At 44.2% G+C, this 17,850-nt stretch overlaps 1 protein-coding gene and 1 long non-coding RNA gene across 7 annotated transcripts in view; both read right to left on the bottom strand.

Annotated features, from left to right (window-relative positions):
• Window positions 1-3,688, bottom strand: part of LOC128327491 (uncharacterized) — a 67,134-nt gene extending 63,446 nt beyond the window's left edge. The window contains exon 1 of the long non-coding RNA XR_008308639.1: window positions 3,561-3,688. This is a non-coding gene — a long non-coding RNA (uncharacterized LOC128327491). The remainder of the gene's footprint in view (window positions 1-3,560) is intronic.
• Window positions 1-17,850, bottom strand: part of TSPAN9 (tetraspanin 9) — a 419,005-nt gene that overhangs the window by 105,626 nt on the left and 295,529 nt on the right. The window lies entirely within an intron of this gene.

Below are 17,850 nucleotides of genomic sequence, written 5' to 3'. Positions count from 1 at the left end.
GCTGAATTATCAGGGCATACAAACTAAAAAGTGTTCCTAATTAAGGTCTTCAAACAAGAACTATCATGAACCAACATGATTATAAATATATCATTAATGGCAACTAAATGTAGCTAAAGGGTTATTAACTAATATGCGGAGCAATGGGCATTTGTTAGATTATACTGACAGTCAGCCCTGTTCATCAAAAAAAAAGCATATCTAACAATGCACAAAGAAAATACTAAATATTGGAAAGGAAAGGAAAAAATGATCTGCTGAAGGTAAACATTCTGATCCAGGGGTACCAAAGATCAATCCTACTACACAAAGTGCAGTTTTGAGGATAAAAAGATGGGAGGAGACACTGTAAATGCATACAACTTTTTTGAATTTCAACAGTATTTTAATTAATATAAAAATGGTAATTTTGTCACACACTATAATGTGTGACAAGCCACAGTGTCAGAATTTGGGGCTTTTCCTAGTCCTTTCAAGTGACAAACTGTAGGCTAGTGGCACAATGGATAACATAGAGGGCCAATTTGGAAATAACACCAAACCACAGTTAAATGTACCCAAGGTTGGTTCCCAATTGTGGTACCATTAGTCCTTCAAAACTTGATTTGAACCCTCAGTTTTAAGTTGGATTAAGTTGCTAAAACCATGAGTCTACTGGCCCCATTGTATCATTCAAATCCAGTGCCTGCGGTAACCTGGGGTTCACGCTGAAGCTTCTCCTGCTACCATAGAGAGGGAGGCTGAGAGCAGCACAGAATGTGCCACCTCTCAGCGTACTGCATTTCTCACTGGCCATTTTTTTTGGTGTGAACTCTCTGCCTTCAGCTGCCTAGCAACTTGTCACCTCAATCCTCCTTTTGCTGCCTGGCAACAGGCATGCAACATTCCTAGATTTTCCACATTTAAAGGCACAGAGCCAGAAATGGGCATAAGGGCACCGGGCGGGGGGGGGGGGCATTCCGCCTCTTGCTTCCTTGGCACCTTATCCAAAAACAACCTTGTAGGGTTACCTCGCTTTTAGTAAATTTACTAAATTTAGTAATTGAGTATACTGCTTTTAGTTTTAAAAAAAACTTGGTTCACACTGAAATATGTGTTGTATGGATCTTAAACTTTAAGTGGGGAATGATGGTGGCAGGGCAATTGACCTTCTTTGGTGGCGGGACGGGCACGTAAAGAGATGTGATGGTGGGGTGGTGGTCCTAGGTGGGCGTGGACAAACTCTGGGTGTATTAAAGGGTGTGAAAACTCTAGCTGGGTTCTGAGGCGGGGGCGGGTTGTGGGACCAAAGGACAGCTGACTGGTTGGTTGGAAGTGGTGCATGTAGGAGACTAGATCCCCCCCTGCACTGGAATAAGGGCATATTAACCTCTTCTTCTTTTTTTTATTTTTATGGGTTCTATTTTTAAATGACTATATTTGGCAGTGGTTGGGCAGGCTTTGGACATGCTTTCTCTCTTCATACCAGGAGAACAGTTTCAGCCTTGTAGCAGAGCCGTGTGATGGTTGTGAGGAAAGGAAAGGGTTAATTAGCAATAGCAATAGCAATAGCACTTACATTTATATACCGCTCTATAGCCGGAGCTCTCTAAGCGGTTTACAATGATTTAGCATATTGCCCCCAACATTTCTGGGTACTCATTTTACCGACCTCGGAAGGATGGAAGGCTGAGTCAACCTTGAGCCCCTGGTCAGGATCGATCTTGCAACCTTCTGGTTACAGAGCAGCAGTTTTACCACTGCGCCACCAGGGGCTCTTGCTTAATTAGGGCTGCTAAAGACAACCACCAAGAAGATATGAGTGAATCCCAGTGTGATGTGCACACCCCCATTCACATAGTAGTCCATAGCTGCTGAGTGACTAAAGCACTGATACCATGGCATTGCAAATGAGCCTCGGAGGACTAGGAAAAGGGAGGATAACTCTAGACAGTGGGCAGAGGTAGTGAAAAGGCAGTTATTGGATTGTCTTTGGTGTGATTCTTAGCTTCAGTGCTTAACCTCAGGTGCCATCTATCTATGGTTTGGCATTATGTCTGAATTGGCCCTAAGGATCAGAAGAGTGCACTCCTGTCTGGCATGGGACAGTGAAGTGCAGGTAAGGACCTGTTCTCCTTTTTCTTAAACTTCTCGGGACTCTTTTTGGAAAAGTGCTTGAACTGTGCTTCAGGAACATCCCTATTTCCAGTTCAGATTATTTTGGGTAACAGGGCTGGAACATGTAGCCCTGGAGAGCAGCTAACAAGACAGAGAAGACAATTTTGAACTAGATGGGCCAATGAACTTCTGGTGTGTGCATGTCTATATAACAACAACCTTTCACACAGAAACATTACCATCAGAAAAACCATCCAGTCCTCAGACATTAGAAGCAGTTGAGACAATCTGAATTTACCCATTTACCCATTCACTGGAGCAGAATACATAAAATGTTAGATATTTAATTTTTATAAAATATCTCTTGCACATCTTTAACAGACAAATTCAAGTCCTCAAGAGTTTGCATGGGAGTTCAGCCTTAGTTTCTGGGCTATTTAATCTGCCACATACTTCTTCTCATAATTAGAGTGCTACAGCACTCAGATTCGGGGCTGAAAACTTCATGTGCATGGGGGGAAGCTGTCAACTCTCCACTCTTGCATTGTATATCAAAGCTGTATAACTGGTCTCCAACTTGAGCAACAGAGCACAATGCAGGGAGGGGCTATTGTTATCTCCCGGCATTATACGGGAACAGTCAGGGGGATCTGGAACAGGGGAAATAAGCCTAATGGTATAAATCTCCTAATCCTAATTTCACCCCCATTCCAGGATATGCTGAGGAACTAGGGGCTCTGGTAGCTTAGTCCTTGAGAAGAATTAATTAGGACTGGAGGAAGAATTTTTCCTCTGATTCTAACCCCGTTCCACCCTCCCATCCCATGCTTACATCATTCTTTTAGCTGCAAAAAGGCAGAACTCTTATAAGCTTTATTATAAAGCTCTGGAACAAGATTAGAACATCCCCACTTCTGGCTGTTTTTAAGCCACATCTGAAAATACATCTATTTTATCAAGTTTTTTGTTCATAATGTTCTAAAGTTTTATTGACTGTTATTTTTAAGCAACATCTGAAAATACATCTATTTTAACGGGCTTTTAGTTCATAACGTTCTAAAGTCTTATTGATATTTATTTTAAATTGTTGTTTTTGTTTTAAAATCTTTAAACCTCCCAGACTTTGTATATGGGGCAGCATATAAATGTGAAAAATGCATGCATGAATGAATAAATGAATGACTATAAATATTACATACTCAACTGTAGGAGGGGAATAGTAGGGAGCTCTACTGCCTCACAGCTAAAAGGAGCTTTTGGGGCACAGTTAATTTTGACCAGAGAACAGACTGAGCCAATTAACCCCTCACTCTGTCTCACACTGTTCCCTTTTAGGGATGTGCATGGAACCAGCTGGCCCGGTTCAGTCCAGCACCCCCTCGAACCACCACCCCGGTCCCATCTGGGGTGGTGGTGGTTCACGAATTCTTATTTTTTTAACAGAAAAAAATATTATTTTTAACCTTTTCTCCTTTGAGGGAGTTCCTTGAGGTGGTGTGTGTGTGTGTGTCTGTAGTGGTTTCCCCTCCCCCCGCCGGCCTCCATTCTGACACCCTCCGGCCCATTTGGCCGGTTTTTCAGCCCATTCAGGCCTCCGTATTTCTGCACGGTGGCCATTTTGGGTCATGCCAGGCCTCTCAGAGGCCATTTGCATATGCGAGGCGGCGTCCAAAATGGCCGCCACACAGAAATATGGAGGCCCAAACGGACCAAAAAAAGGGCTGAACAGGCCAGAGGGGATCAGAATGGAGTCTGGCAGTGGGAGGGGGAACCTCTGCGGAACACCCCACTTCTGCCGCCGCTCCAAGGAACTCCCCCAAAGGGGACAAGGTTAAAAAAGAAAACTTTTTCGTTAATTAAAAAAAAAACAAATCAGCAAACCCACTGAACAGTCGGGAGGTGTTCGGTACGGGGTCAGACCAAACAGGGGGTGGTGATGTTTGGTTCACCCCTGAATGGTTGAACCGAACCGGTTCGATGTCGAGCCTGTTTGCACAACCCTATTCCCTTTCCCCACTTATGCTCATCCGCCCTCCACATTCTGTACCTCCTAAAGGGCAATGAACGTGTAAAGACCTCATAAGGCCATTGGGGACGGCTTTTTAAAATTTACAACCTAATAGGGCAGTTCACACAATCAAGAATAATTACTTAGTTCCTAATGGTGCAGTGGGGAAATGACTTGATTATCAAGGCAGAGGTTGCCAGTTCGAATCCCCGCTGGTATGTTTCGCAGTCTATGGGAAACACTTATATCGGGCAGCAGAGATATGGGAAGATGCTGAAAGGCATCATCTCACACTGCGCAGGAGATGGCAATGGTAATCCCCTCCTGTATTCTACCAAAGACAACCACAGGGCTCTGCGGTCTCCAGGAGTCAACACCGACTCAATGGCACACTTTACTTTACTTAGCTTTCTATGGTTGTAGACCAGCACAACTTTCAGGAATAGGCCAAGAAAAGTCTCTTACCCTAGTCTGGGACCTGTGTGTGCTCCTGATATTTGATTCTCAGTTAAAAACAAGGTCAGAGGTGTGATTCCTGATTATGTGCGAAGCAGCAGCTGGGTCAGAGGACTTTTTGTCCTATAGCAGCTGGGTAGGAGGGACAAAGTGATATACAATTAGAAAACTTTGTTGTTGTTTTAACCATCTTTGCATAGCTGCATTCTATGCTTGTGGCAAGGTAAGGAATGGCTGGATTTTATGCCACCTTACTTGCACTTTTCATGGTGTTCTTTTCAGTCAGACTATCTGACAGGCTGTTCTGTCTTCAGTTCCCTGTCATCCAGGACAACATGGTGAATTTGAATGGTGGCAGATCATGAGGCTGTTTCTGGGCAACATGATTTTATCATTGTAGGGGCTTTTACCTGTTTCTAACAGTTCCGTGCCTGCAGGAGGGCTTCGCATATGCATAACCCTCACTGGGGAGGTTTGTGCAAGAGGGTTGTTCTCTCTCTTTAAAATAAAGTAATATCTTTTCTGCACATCTGAAGGTTTTTTGGAGTATGCAGAAATTCCTACCACAGAGCTACTGAGTTTGCTGTTAGAGGGACTTAGGATCTTCCATCCTTAAAGTCTGTCTTCATGCTGAATGTTCTTAGAACTACTGTCTTCTGCTTGCAATCCATGACATGCAAATTCCAATCATCCAGAGGAAAAAACCGACAACTGCTCAGCTTCCTTTTATTTGCACCATCCCAAACAAGGTCAACTCTACTGAGATCCATGACGAAAACTGGTGTGAAAGCAAGCACAGAATTAAGCCTTATGTCTAAGATCATTAAAAGCTTAGAAAGAAAAGTCACTGGGCTCTGTAATACTGATGCTGCTGGAAGTTGTCACTGGAAATTAATAGCAAATACAATCAGAACATAAATAGTTCAGATCCACTTAACTCTGGAGTAGCTGCAACTCAGACCATTCTAAAGTATGTGGGTCGAGGACTGTGTTCCTATTTATTCAAACTGCAGAATTACTGGCTGCAGAATGTTGCTGAAATTATTTTTATTTCAACCTCATACAGTTGAAGCAATGATAATAACTTTCTTACAACCATATCAAGTTACAAAATTAGCATACCAGCATCCCTCCCTATACCCTGTGCACTTCAAATCAGCATAGTTTTACTCCTTCTAATGCATGATACCCTTGATAGAAAAAGAAGATACAGGTTTAAGGAAAAGCATCAAGCCTAACTGTTCTGTTCAAAAGAGATGACTCTGCATGCCTCATTACTTCATGCAAAATATATATAAATTGACCTTGTGGCAAGGACTATGTCCAGAAATACCACTGAGTTTTGCATTGTTGTCCAGTTTCATAATGTAACTTTGAGAGCTGCTGTGCTGTACTGAAGAATGTGAACTGGGGAATCAACAGGTCTGTGGTTCAAATTTTGCTTCAGGCCCAAGTTCTCTAGATTAGGTAGACCATCCATTATTGCCTCAGCCACCACCTCCATCTTCAATATGGGGATAACAACACTACTGACCTACCATACAGGTGGTTGTATGCAACTCATTGTGAATAATTACAAAGCACTATATAAATACTGAAAGTTATTATCTACATGTCATTCATGTAGCCTTTCAGGAAGATACTCCCTAAGAACATAAAAACAGCCCTGCTGGATCAGGCCCAAGACCCATCTAGTCCAGCATCCTGTTTCACACACTGGCCCATCAGATGTCTCTGGGAAGTACCACAGGCAAGAGCTGAGGGAATGCCCCTTCAACTGTTGTTGCTCCCCTGCAACTGGTATTTAGAAGTATCTTGCGTCTTAGGCTGAAGGTGGCCCATAGCCCTCAGACTAGTAGCCATTGCGAGACTTGTCCTTCATGCATTTATCTAAGCCCTTCTTAAAGCCAGCCAGGCTGATGGGTGTCAATACATCTTGTGACAGAGAATTCTGTAGGTTAATTATGTGTTATATGAAGAAGTACTTCCTTTTGTCAGTCCTAAATTTTTTGGCAATCAGTTCATGGGATGACTCCTGGTTCTACAGTAATACAAGATGGATAAAAATTTATCTCTCGCCAGACCATGTATAATTTTGGTCACTCCTCAGCTGTCTTTTTTCTAAACTAAAAGACCCCAGGTGTGGCTTTGCCTTGTAAGGAAGGTGCTCTAGGCCCCTGATCATCTTGGTTGCCCTCTTCTGCACCTTCTCCAGTCCTACAATGTCTTTCTTAAGATACAGTGAACAGAACTGTACCCAGTACTCCAGATGTGGCCACCCCATAGATTTGTATATTATTTTCAATCTTCTTACCAATTATTCCAAGCATGGAATTGGCCTTTTCCCCAGCTGGAATACTCTGTGTCGACACTTGTGCTGAGCTCTCGACCACGACCCCAAGATCTCTCTCCTGGTGAGTTACCGACAGCTGAGACCCCATCTGCACGAAGTTGGGGGGTTGCCCCAATATGTATCACTTTACAATTGCTAACACCTTTATCAACATGCCTGTTGACACTCTCCAAGAACTCCAAAATGTTGGTGAGGCAAGATTTACCTTTGCAGAAGCCATGCTGGTGCTCCTTCAGCAAGACCTGTTCTTCTATATCTTTAACAATTTTATCCTTGAAAATGTTTCCCATCAATTTGCCTGGCACAGACATTAAGCGAACCGGCCTGTAATTTCCCGGATCCCCCTTGGATCCCTTTTTAAAAATATCAGTGTCACATTGGCTACTTTCCAGTCCTCTGGTACAGAGCTTGATTGTAGGGATAAGTTACATATCTTCCATATTTTTCAAAATTTCACATTTGAGTTCTTTAAGGACACTTAGGTGGATGCCATCTGGCCCAATTTGTTAATTTTTAACTTTTTCAGACAGTTTAGAATGTCATCTCTCAACACCTCTGTCTAACTCAGCTCTTTAGCCTCTGACCCTGAGAAGCTCAGTTCAGGCACAGGTATACGTATGCTCAGTATCCTCTGCCATGAAGAAAGATGCAAAGAGCTTGTTTAGCTTTTCTTCAATCTCCATATCCGCCTTAATAATCCTTTTCACTCCATCATCTAATGGGGACCAATTGCCTCTCTGGCAGAGTTCCTGCTTCTGATTTATTTACAATACAATACAACCAGTATTTATATACCGCTTTTCAACTAAAGTTTCCAAAGTGGTTTACACAGATATAAATGAATAAATAAAATGACAAAGGGCTCACTATCTAAAAAAGAAATAACAGGTAGACACCAGCAACAGCCACTGGAGGGATGCTGTGCCAGCAGATGGATAGGGCCAGTTGCTCTCCCCTTGCTAAATAAAGAGAATCACCACTTTTAAAAGGTGCCTCTTTGCTCAGTTATCAGGGGATAGGGTATTTAAAGAAGTTTTTGTTATTCCCCTTGATGCTTTTAGCTGAATGTTCCTCAAACTCTCTTCTTGCTTCCCTTACTGTCTCCCTGTTTAATTTTACCAGAGTTTGTGTTCCTTTCTGTTCACTTCATTTGGGCAAGCCTTCCAATTTCTGAAGGAATTATTCTTTCCCTTGAATTTAATTGTTGGCCATGCTGGCATTCTAGTCCTTCCCTTACTACAAAGGATTTAATGCACAAAAAAAGTAATCAAGAATAGAACTGGAAATCAAAGAAAACCTGTCCAGTTATATCAACTTTCACTACTGTAATATGCTCTGCAAGTTGAAACTGCCTTGTGGGAAAGCATAATGAATACCTACTGCATACCATGAGGTAGTTACATTCATAGACAAATAAATGAAGAGTTGACACAACATAGGACTTTAGACTCTCATCTGTCAGTGAGAGGATTCCATGGCCTGGCACAAAAAAGCATCACATGATGAGATCTTCCTTTCAATGACACACTGTTAGTCCTGTGCACATCACTCAGTAACTAGATCTGTGGGCATCCCAACAAATTTGCTGCTAGCAAGTTCAGTCATAACCCCCAGTGCCATTGCTCTATAATTTGCCCACCATTTACTAATGGAAAGGAAAGGGAACTGCTGACACATTCAATCATTGCTCAGCAATACCCCTACGTATTGTCTTAATGATTTCAACAGCCAGGGAGAAGGGAGAGAAGAACAACTGGAGAGAAACAGAGAAGAAGGGAGGCTGCCCTCCTCATTGAGCAACAGGTTCAGAGTGTCCTCACTATTCTTTTCCCTTCCATACTCTACCTTGCTTCAGGCTGAACAGAGGAGAACCTCTGTAGTAAAATCACCCACATACAGAAGTAAAGTACTACCCATATGCAAAGGTTAGTCAGCTATTCATTCATATGTGCGCAATTCTGCATGACATTTGAAAGAATCTAATTATTGACCTGTATCCTGGTCAATATGTTCGCCCTTATGTTTGAAAACATGCAGTAAGTTCTGGAAAGCCTTTGGCTCCAGTGTCTAGAAAGCAGGGTTTGTAAGGTGCAGTATCATGACCCCAAATGTAGGATCCTCCAACTTGGGGGTGTGTGAAGTGGAGAGTCCAGGGGATGAGACAGGCTGGGAATAATCTAGGATCCAGACCTCAGGTGATCCCTTACCACTGGGACCTCTAACACTAGGAACTAGAGATGTGCACAAACTGGTTTGGCGGTCCTGATATGGACCGCTGAATCACTTCAGATGTCTAGCATTCAAGCTGGTACGGAGGCAGAGGGTTCGATACCTCCTGCAGAGGTATCGAACCCCCAAATTGCTGGCTGCAGTGTACCTCCTTGCAGCCGGTCAGCAAATCTGAAAGTGCCCGACAAATTGGAAGTGCCCGACGCACGGGGCTTCAGCATACTTTCTTGCACGTCAAATTGGAAGTGCCCAATGCACATGCAAGAAGGTACACTGCAGCCCTGTGCCAGCAATTTTGGGGAGAGCGCCGGTGGTGGAAATGCGGCGGGGGAGGTAAGAGCAGCCTCCTTAAAAGAACCTCCCCCCTCTCCCGCCTCCCGGGTGTGCATGAACAAGTTTGTGCACATCCCTATTAGGAACCAGGAAAACCTGAGCCAGAATCTCCAAAAATACAGCCCTACCTTTGCCCTCTGACTTGGAGATCCTCTAATCTGCAGTGAAAAAACAATGAAACAATGTTGTGTCATGGCTCTTTAATTACTTTATTTGTTTGTTTGGACAGGAGTAAAAGAGTCCCTAATGTCAATGCAAAACCGCAAAAACCCAATAAAAGCAGTTTTAACGTAAAATTATTAATGGCTAACAGCATGCATTGTGTGTGTGTGTGTGTGTGTGTGTGTACAGATGAGGAGCTTTTCAAATGCAAGGATCCCTAGTCTGAGTATACTAGGGGGAGATGCTCTGCATCTCCACAATCTCTACACACAGCAGCATTCTGCAACCCTGTGGGAAGTTGCTCAATGAGAAGTAGGCTTCCCAGTGTCAGCAGTGCCCCCAAGTTAAACAACAATGTCAGCAGTTGCTGTGCCCCCTTGGAAATGAATGGCAACCACTCATTTATACAAGAAAAAGTCAAGCAGTTCACTTGGAAACAATATTGAGATTGAAACTAGGACTGCTGCCTGCTCGTAGGGTTCCCAGTCACTAAGAAACCAAGCCTGCCCCATCTACATGTATCACTTGCTTATTTCTATAGCCCCATCCAGTTTCTGTTTCTTGGTCATGCTAGAATGTGACAGAATGCTGGGAATCAGCAAATAATTGTCAAGTGGGCATCAATTTGTCCTCAAGCTGGGAAAATGAAAGCCATAAGGAAAGCATGGCAACCATGGCCAACTTAAAGCAAAACAAATGTGCTAATCATGAACAAAGGAGGAAAATTACCTTTTTAAAATGAAAAATGAAATGGGGAAAAAAATCAAAGGATCCTAAAGGACCTGGCTCCTGCAGATCCCTTCTCTCACTACAGCTCTCTAGAAAACATTTTAAGATGGCAACTCCCTCAAAAAAAGATTAAAATGTGGCAACCATTATTTCAGAATTCAGCATTTTAACACAAGTATAATTACAGCTTTTGCATCCCTATTAACATGTCATTCAATTGAACACACAAAGGCAGATTGTTGAGAAGGTAATGCACTTATTTGAACAAATCGAGCTATCTAATTAATATGCCTTCCTACATATTATTGGTTGAGAAGAAACTGCCATATCAGCTGTGTTGCCTTTACTTTGAGGCTAACACGAATGAATAGATTTAACAAAAATGTTACCGCATATATATGCACAATCTACACTGTCCCAACAAATTCTTAGTGGCTTGCTTGCACGGGTTCTTGATTTTGTGTCAGCAACTGCTGCTGTTGTCCCGTCCCCCCTCCCCGGATCAATAGATAAATAAATGCAGTTTGGATGGGCAAAACAATCACATGATGCACCATACCTACAAAGAAAGGAGGCTAAATCTACAAGAGACTCAAACAGCAGCACTCTGCCCTACAATTTAAGCCACTTGTAATTTGCCAGTGACTGGAAAATACAGTAACTTTTGTTTCTCATTTATATACTCTGAAAACAGTCAAGAGAGTTTACAAATCATAATATGACAGCAAACCTGCTATGGAGTTATTGAGGTAAGGTTAAAAAGCTTGTTAAAGATTGCCTGCTTGCCCATTTCACTTGTGGGTAGCACTCATCATGCCCTACTACCCAACCATTTGGGGTAAATTGAGTAGCAATGGGGTGTTTCAAGTTTCCCCGTTGTTCCCTACGGCCCAAACACCATAGTTGAGTTGTTTCAGAGTTTGAGTTGTTTTATCAAAACAGCCTGTTCGACCACTGTTTCGATGAAAGGTTTCAGCCATTTTGCGTTTCATTTTGAGCTTGAAACAAAATGCAAAATCCGCTTCATGCACATCCCTAATTCTAAAGGTGAATGCTCTAACTTTAAATCAGAATAAAAGTGCGCATCAGTTTAAGAAGTTCAGTGAACTCTGTGCTAATGTTTGGGGCATGCCATTGCAAGGTGCCTGAAACACCATAGCAAGACATATATTTCTCTCTCAATTACTCATGTCAATTTGCATGCCCAGCCATTTAAAACTACTTTCTCCTCTGGTCTTTGGCTTTTTTCCTCCCTGTTTATTTGCAGGCTGTGTCTCTTCCCTCATCAACACATATGTCCAACAATATGATTTCAAACATGGGGTGGGGGTGGAGGCAACCACTTCAAAGGAAGGCTAGTCATGCCCTTGCAAGGGGACAGGGAGACTGCCTGGTATGGCTGGCACAACTAGAGCACTGATAGTGAGAGGCATAATCCCTAGAAAAGATCATCATCTGTAAAGGTCCTTTGATGCTCAAATCTAATTATAGCAGACACTTGCAACTAAAAGGTTGCAGTTCCGCCTATCCTTTATAAATATTCTTAAAAGGAGGTAAAACTGGGTCATCGTGTTTTGGGGTTTTCTCTCTCTGCCCCCTCCCTCTCCCTTTTCGGCTTCTTGGTGATTTATAAAGTAGACCTAAAAATGTCAAGTCAAGGATGTGAAATTGTCCTTATTTTCCCTTACTGTGCTAACAAATACAAGGGTCATAATTAATGCCCCACTGTTGAAAATCACAGTGAGCATTATTAAAATTGTAGACTAAATGGAGAGGTGACAAGCTGTCTCAGGTTAGCTCTCCTCTCAGTGCATATGAATTAAAATGGCATGGAACAATAAAAGAGGCACCAGAAAGTCAGGAGGGTCAACTCACTCATGGAAAGCATGGAACTTAGATCCAGGATATTTAAGAGAGCGCCTTCAATGTCGTGAACCTGTCGCCTATTAAGATCATCTGGAGAGGTCCGACTACGGGTGCCACAAACTCGTTTGGTGGCAACTTGGGACCGTGCCTTTTCTGTGGCTGCCTGAGGGCTTTGGAATGCGCTCCCTGCCGAAATAAGAGCATCTCCTTCTCTGTTTGCTTTTAGGAGGACCCTGAAGACATACTTGTTTTCCCAGATCTTCAACTGAGATTCGATTTTTAAATTTTAATGTGTTTTAACATGTTTTTATCTAATTTTTATCTTATGGATTTTAAATGTGTTATATTTTATGTTTTAATTCTATACACAGCCTAGAGATTTTTATACTAGGCAGTATATAAATTCAATAACAAACAAACAAATAAATAACTTATTTAAAAGCACAATAATAAAAGCTTAGTTGGAATGTATGCCAAGAAGGAGGAAAGGTACCACCAAGTTCAGAAGTACGCCAGAGTGGCTAACAAGTAGAGTCAGGGAAACTTTAAAAGGGAAACAGACTAGGGATGTGCAAACAGGCTCAACGTCGAGCCAGTTCAATATCGAGCCGGTTCAGTACAATGGTTTGGGGTCAAACCAAACCACCCGCTGTTCGGTCCGACCCCAGACAGAACACCCCCGAATGTTCAGGAGGGTTACGGACATTTTTTCATTAATTTTTTTTTAACCACATCCCCCTCAGGGGAGTTCCTGGAGGTAGCGGGTGGGGGGTGTCCAAGGAGGTTCCCCCTCCCCCCGCCGGCTTCCGATATGCCCCCCTCCACCTGGTTTGGCCGCTCTTCGGATGGTTTTCAGCCTTCTCCCCAGATGTGGTGGCCATTTTGGAGGCTGTGTGCCTGCGCAATTGGCCTCTGCATGGCCCAGACCGAACCAAGCCAGGGGGGTTCAAGGGGGTGTCGGACCAAACTGGCCCGGTCAGGTTCAAGTCCAGTCCAGACTTGAACCGAATTGGGCCAGGCGGTTCCATGCACATCCCTAAAAAAGACTTACTTCAGAAAATGGAAGTCCTGCCCAAATGAAGAGAACAGAAAGGAACATAAACTCTAGCAAAAGAAATGCAACAAGACAATAAAAAATGCAAAAGAATGTTTGAGGTAGGGATGGGCGAACATGTTCAACATCAAACCTGTTCATTTCGATGATTCGGGGTAGAACCGAACCATCCTCTGTTTGGTCCGACCCCAGACCAAACACCCTCCGACTGTTCGGAGGGTTTGCGGATATTTTTTTAATGAAATTTTTTTTAACTTACCCCCCTTTGGGGGAGTTGTTGGAGGCAGCGGGGGGAGGGTCAAAAGAGGTCCACTCTTTCCCCGCCAGCCTCCCTTTTTGCTGCCACCGGCCATTCAGCCTGCTCTTCGGGCCTTCCCCCTCCGGCGCGGTGGCCATTTTGGAGGCCACTGCACCTGCGCAATTGGCCTCTGCATGGCGGCAAAAAGGGAGGCTAGTGGGGGGAAGGGGAACCTCCGTGGACCCCCCTGCCACCTCCAACAACGCCCCCAAAGGGGATAAGTAAAAGCTTTTTAAATTTTTTAAAAAGAAGAATATTTGCAAAAAAAAACCCAAAACCCTGCGTTGGACCGGACCGAACCTAACCGGGGGTGTTCAAAGGGGTTCTGGACTGAACTGGCCTGGTCCAGTCTGGGTCCAGTCCGGACTTGAACTGAACTGGGCCAGCCGGTTCTGTGCACAACCCTAGTTTGAGGAGCATATAGCTAGAAGTATCAAGGTGAATTAAAAAAAACTTATTTTTTTATTATTATTTACATTTTATATCCCGTTCTTCCTCCAAGGCACATGCATAACAACGATCGGGCAAGGGGAGACAGTTGTCTAGGGGCCCCTCTGCCTGGAGGTGCCCCCCAGAGGCACCTCACGTGACTCCCCATTGCCCCCTGCCCAGCCCCAAGGCCCCTCAGCCACTTGCCCTGTTCGCCGTCTCTCTTGCTTGTTCTCCTGGCCCGCAATGGAAGCAGCAGACAAGCTGCAAAGAGCTCCTTTTCTCCCACTTCTCAGCTGATCGGCGGGTGGGCGGGGCTTCCACGGAGGCCTCCGTGTAGGCCTCTGTGAAGCCTGAACTCAAGTAGGGCCCAAGCCAGCCAGGAAGGAGGAGGCAGCCAGAGTGGTCACCACTGTTCTCTGCAGCAGAAGACCTCTTGCTGCCCTGCCCAACCCAGAGCCCAGCATTTGCCAGGTAGAGTGTGAACTCCTTTTTGTGGTTACCTTTCCCGCCCAACCCCCCCCCCCGATATATAGGGATCTGCTTGCCATAGGGCTTTGATATGCGGGGTGGGACTGAGAAGTCTCTGACTATTTATTTTAAAACAGCTTGGAAAATTTGCTGGATTAAAAAAAAAACTATCTAAAAAGTCCTATAAGTGGCTTGTTTCATGGCAGAAAATTACAAAAACTATTGGAAGAAACGGTAATATATTTATTTTATTCATTCATTCATTCATTTATAAATACACTTATTTTAAGTTGTTTTGCAACCCAGAAGGTCTGAGTGAGAACTGTGAAGCATGTGTGGTGCTTTTATTTTATTTTTCTTGTGTGTGAACTGCTCCCCAATAACTCGCAGGGACTTCAGGGTAAATCTGGCCATGTGAATGCAGCAGCTCCATTCCAGAGGAGAGGTGTGTTAAAGGGCTTTAAAAGCCTTCTGTGAAAAACCTCCTGGAATCAAACTTGACTGAATTTGTTCAGAATTCTGAGAAAACAAACATAGGCTCACACTGCATGGTTGAAAGTCTCCTTTGCTAATCTGCAGCGAGGGGGCCATTTTAATAATTTGTCTTTCTAGTGTGTTCTAGGCATTAAAAGTAGCACAGATGTATAGTACTCAATGTATATCACTATATATTGTGGCGTGTGTGTATTCAGTGAAATGTATTTCCAGGCAGCATACTTATTTTGAAATATCAGACTTAAATCCTTGGGGACCTGGGGTGTACGGAGGCCCTGGACTTTGAGTGGGGGGGGGCATTTTAAAATCTCATCTCTGGGCCCACTACAACCTTGCTACGCCCCTGCTCCAAGGAGCCCACAGTGGTATACTACATACTTACGTTTCTCCTCACAACAACCCTGTGAAGTAGGTTAGGCTGAGAGAAAAGTGACTGGCCCAGAGTCACCCAGAAACCATCATGGCTGAATGGGGATTTGAACTCGGGTCTCCCCGGTCCTAGTCCAGCACTCCAGTGTAACCACTACACCATGCTGACTCTCTAAATTTAAATATATAAGAAGCCAAAAACCTGCCAGGGAGGCAGTTGGACCCTTAGAAGATGAGGGCATAAAAGGGGTTATTAAGGAGGATAAGGAAACTGAAGAGAAGCTCATTGAGTTCTTTGCATCTGTTTTCACAGCAGAGGATACTGACCATATATTGACTCTGGAACCGAGCTTTTCAGGCTTGGAGGCTGAAGAATTGGGCCACTTTGAAGTGATGAGAGAGGATGTTCTAAATTGCCTTGAAAAACTAAAAAATAACAAATGGCCAGGGCCAGATGACATCTACCCAAGAGTTCTAAAGGAACTCACATTTGAAATCGATCTCCTAGCAAAAATATATGACAATCAGGCTCTGTACCAGAGGACTGGAAAGTAGCCAATATAACTGCAGTTTTCAAACAGGGAGCTGGGGGGATCCAGGAACCTACAGACCAGTTAGCTTAATTTCTGTGCCGGGTGAACTGATGGAAAGCATACTTAAGGACAAAATTGTTAAAGATATAGAAGAACAGGTCTTGCTGAGGAAGAACCAGAATGGCTTCTGCAAGGGCAAGTCTTGCCTCATTAACCTTTTGGAGTTTTTTGAGAGTGTCAACAGCCATGTCGATAAAGGTGATCCGGTTGATATAGTATATTTGGACTTCCAAAAAGCTTCTGACAAACTTCCCCACCAAAGGCTCTTGAGTAAACCTAGCAGTCATGGGATGAGGGGACAGATCATGTATGGACTGGTTACTGGCTGAAGGACAGAAAACAGAGGGTAGGAATAAATGGACAGTTTTCACAATGGAAGTAAGTAAGAAGTGGGGTCCACCAAGGATCTGTACTTGGACCGGTGCTCTTTAACTTGTTCTAGATCATTTATGAACAAGTTAGGGTAACCAGTGAAGTGGCCAGATTTGCAGATGACTCTAAACTATTTAGGGTAGCCAAATCCACAACAGATTGTGAGGAGCTCCAAAACGGACCTCTCCAAACTAAGTGAGTGGGTGACAAAATGGCAAATGCAGTTCAACGTAAGCAAATGTAAAGTGATGCATATTGGGGCAACCCCCTCACCGCACCTTCACATATATGCTGATGAGATCTGAGTTGTCAGTGACAGGAGATGGATCTTGGGGTCCTGGTGGACAGCTCATTGAAAGTGTCAAACTGGAACAAGCCCCGGTGATCACAAGGAGACTGGTGGAGAAGAAAACATAAGTACAAATCCCTTCCTCATATTCTTGGGAAAGGCTGCTTGGACAGTAAATACCTGACCATCACAGCTGAGACCTATCCTTCTAATAAGCTATCTCTAAATACTGTAAACAGCCAAGAAAAACAGTATGAAGATAGAAGGCCAGCAGGGGAGTGGACACTTCCCAGTGTATTGCACAGAGTGCCACATGTATGACTATTTGCCCCATGGGCAGAAGTCATGGGTGTGTGCTCGGTGCAAGGAGCTCCTGGCTCTCCGGGAACAAGTTCGTTCCCTCGAGACCAAGGTGGCGGATCTGGAGAAGCTCAGAGATACATACAGAGAGGCATGTGGACGAGATCTTCAGGGAAGTGATAGAGGCATCCCACTCCAGGGCTGATAGCTCCTCTGCTGTCAGGGAGAATGAAGGTCTCGGGCAAGGAGGACATTGGTCTAAGGAAGAGGAAATGCTCCTTTAGAAGGGACCCCTTCCATGGATGATGAGCCCATATCTTCTTGCACAGGGGATATTCCTCTGGGGGGTGGGGGCCTCCTTGTAGTGGGTGATTCGATCATTAGAGGTATAGAGAGATGGGTTTGTGACCCGCGTGTTGACCGCATGGTGACTTGCCTGCCTGGTGCGAAGGTTGCGGACATCACGCAGCGTCTAGATAGGCTCTTAGGCAGCGCTGGGGAGGAGACAGCTGTCGTGGTGGATGTCGGCACCAACAATGTGGGGAAATGTAGTCGGGAAGTCCTGGAAGCCAAATTTAGGCTGATAGGTAGCATATTGAAGTCCAGGACCCACAAGGTAGCATTCTCAGAAATGCTACCTGTTCCACGCGCAGGTACAGTGAGACAAGCAGAGCTGAGGGGTTTCAATGCGTGGATGAGACGTTGGTGCCGGGAGGAAAGGTTTAGATTTCTTAGGCACTGGGATACATTTTGGGGCAAGCAAGGCCTGTACAAAAGGGACGGGCTGCACTTGAACCAAGATGGAACCAGACTGCTGGCGCTTAAAATCAAAAAGGTTGCAGAGCAGCTTTTAAAATGACACCTGGGGAACAGCCAATGGGAGCTGGGCAGTATCCCGTTTGGCAAAAGCCATCCTTTAAAGTGCAAGGGTGCAAGGATTCAGATAA

The sequence above is a fragment of the Hemicordylus capensis genome, chromosome 5 (assembly GCF_027244095.1).
Source record: "Hemicordylus capensis ecotype Gifberg chromosome 5, rHemCap1.1.pri, whole genome shotgun sequence".
NCBI lineage: Eukaryota > Metazoa > Chordata > Lepidosauria > Squamata > Cordylidae > Hemicordylus > Hemicordylus capensis.
Note: the sequence above shows the minus strand (reverse complement) of the source record. Positions and strands in the feature narration are given on the sequence as shown.